Genomic DNA, 2,977 nt, shown 5'->3' on the forward strand with positions numbered 1-2,977 from the left:
TATCGAAAAGCACACATACTCCAAAACTGAATGTCCATGATTCTGTAGCAAAATATTTGAATGACTAACTAATGAACGACTGTGAACAGCTTCACCGAACGACTCCCGTGGGTCTCTGTTTTAATTCACTATTCTCTCTGAAGTGTTTGTTTGAAAGTGGTTTCTCTTTCATGTTTGCCTGTTGCTGATAGACTTCTTTACGGGAGTTTTTAACAAGGCCATCTGTAACCTCCGACTGCCGCAGCATTGTATCATTCGACACTAAAGCTGTCACTTCAACTCCTGAAAGTTTTAGGAAAATGATAATTAGCCTTTATTAAGGCAAATAAAAATTTTCAGCATTTAGTACTATTTATCCTGCTTGCAGCAAATGTCCCACATCAGATGAGCTTGGCTTATATTACAGGAGAGGGAGTTAGACTAATTTAGAGCACATTTGACCATGTAATGCTGGGCCATTAACAGATAATTGAAGTTGCTCAGAAACCAGACTCGTTCTAGCTGTAATCCTGTCCCACAGCTGCACCATGCCAGAGACCTACCCACAAGCGCCGATTCCATACCTAGTTCTCTCACCTGAACCCAAATTTTTAGAAATTGAAATTTTTGTCCATGAATTTGCCAGGGATTTTAGGGGATTCCATTTGATTCCACTTTTACAGTAACCAGCAGGAACCACTTTGAGCGTGATCTGTCTGCTCCACTTCACGTCTGCGACATCGGGATTTATATATTACCTAGTCATGCCTTTAAAAAGACAAGGGTCTCTACAGCGAGGCTCAGGTGACCGGTTTTAGTCGTCTTTCACAAGGTAAGATGAACCATATCTAGAATAGAATATTTCTATACCTCAGACTTGCCTTTTTCTTTACACAGACTGTAACAAAATTGTGGCCAACTGATCTTGACTTTGTAGTGGGGATGCCTAAAATGAGTAGAGATTAATCCCTCTTCTTTTGCCCGATTTTTGGAAGTGTTGCATTCTTTGCTGACTTCAGCTGGCACTGTGGCTGCATTCAGCTCTCTGAATGGCAAATGGAAAGTTTTTTGAATTATTTGTTATAACAGATAGTCAAAATGAGCGGTAGCTTGTGGAAATGCCAGGTCCTGATGTACCACAGATGGGTGGTTTATGTGCTACATCTGAAAGCATTATTTTACTTTTTGTTTTCTCATCTGGACTGATGGCTTGTCAGGAGAAAACTGGGGGCGGGTTGGGGGTTTTGTTTTGTCTTTTCTTGTTTTTAGTGATGTTCAGCCATAACTAAGCCAGAAATACCCACTAATTGTAAGGGTAAACATATCATAACAACAACAATACAAGAAAAAGAATTATTCTTATCACTATGTCAATGTTATTTTAGACGGGACATTCTAAAATGGCAAGACTAGAAAGGAATCACAACAATCCAGCATCTTGTAGCCTGGGTTCTAATTAAAATCTCTCCCAACCTCCAGACAGTCAGCACTGAAAATCACTATTCCTGCAGTTTCAGGATGACTGATGAAAGACTTCAGACAAACCACAAGCAGCCACTGGATCAGTTATGTGACCTTTTTTTAGATCAGCTCAACTATAGTCATAATGCTCCAGTGAAAAGATGTTCTATGAATTTAAATACATCAAAAATGTCATTCCAGAAAGCTTTGCAAAGTACAGAACAGAGTCCCAGTTTCACATAGAGTTTGCCTGACAATTAACCGGAAAGTTTCATCTGCAGCTTTGCAATTCATAACAAGGTAAGATAAGGGAAATATGTTTTAATTTGCCATGTCCATAGTGCTGACCCACTGACTTGGTCACAAATGACAGCACCACAAATGTATTCTAACTCTTCCTGTCTGCATGCCTGAAATGAGAGGAATAATGAAGTATCTCTCAAGAGGATGGAAATAGTATTTACGTACGGCCAAGAAAACCTTTCACATGGGTTGAGATGCTTACCATAAGGAGGAGTGCTGCCAAAAAGGCCTCATCTAAACCCTCATTTTCACCCTTAATTTAATTAAGATTCCCTAATGCATTGCTGCTAAAACTATCGAAAGGAGTTGGGCACTAACATCAACCAGAGAAGCTGGTCGGGGTATGTCTGTACTCGTTCAAATTAGCACTGTCGAAGAAGTCATTATAGTTCTCATTCCTCAGTCATTCCAGGTGCATTTTCCAGGTATATAATCCTATACAATCCCAAAAGTTACTTGGGATCTCTTCTAAAATTTTTTTTAATGCTATGGCTGGTGAGCAGGGTGGGCACAGCTGACCTTTGTTAAGCTGCCAAAACCCCTGTGATGGTCATTGAAATCACTGGAAGACGACAAGGAAATGAGCTACCTTGCACTGGGATGGCGAGGAGGGTATGAGGGTCAGGTGTGATTGCAGTCTACACCTGTAAGGTGCACAACAGAAGGAAGGTCTGCTTGGAAATACTTTGCTGGTTCTATGTGGATTGAAGAGGTTGACAGCAAAACAGGAATGGTAATGCTGCTGTAACTATCAGAAGCAAGCAGTGAGGATGGGGTGTAACTACAAGGTAACTGTCACTTTTGCTACTTTTCTGACTCCTTTTCTGGTAACCACGATGTAGTTCAGTCTCGTGAATTCTGCAGATCTCTATTTGCAAAGGTGATGCAGTCCGAGATAGAGGCCCGCATCTGTTCGTGCTGTGCCTGTGTATAAAAAAACCAAATCTGTATTTTCCCTTTTGATGACTCCCTTGTGCTAAGCTGCGCAAAGATGCCAGAACCGTCTACCGTCTTGGGCAATGTTGCTGTAGTGATAACCTGTCTAGTGGCGGGGATAGGCTGTATAGCTGTTAATCCCTGTCTTTAATTGACCTCTCTGATTGTACTTGACTAGAAAGCAGGTGCCCCGTGCCGAGCATGTGAGCGAGAGGCGTGCAGAGCAGCCTGGGTGGCAGCTGGCGTGGGCCAGTGCGTGCCTGGGAGCGCGTGACCAAAATGAAGGCACCGCTGTCGT

The sequence above is a fragment of the Phaethon aethereus genome (genome assembly GCF_964289735.1).
Source record: "Phaethon aethereus genome assembly, chromosome: 25".
In the NCBI taxonomy this organism is placed as follows: domain Eukaryota; kingdom Metazoa; phylum Chordata; class Aves; order Phaethontiformes; family Phaethontidae; genus Phaethon; species Phaethon aethereus.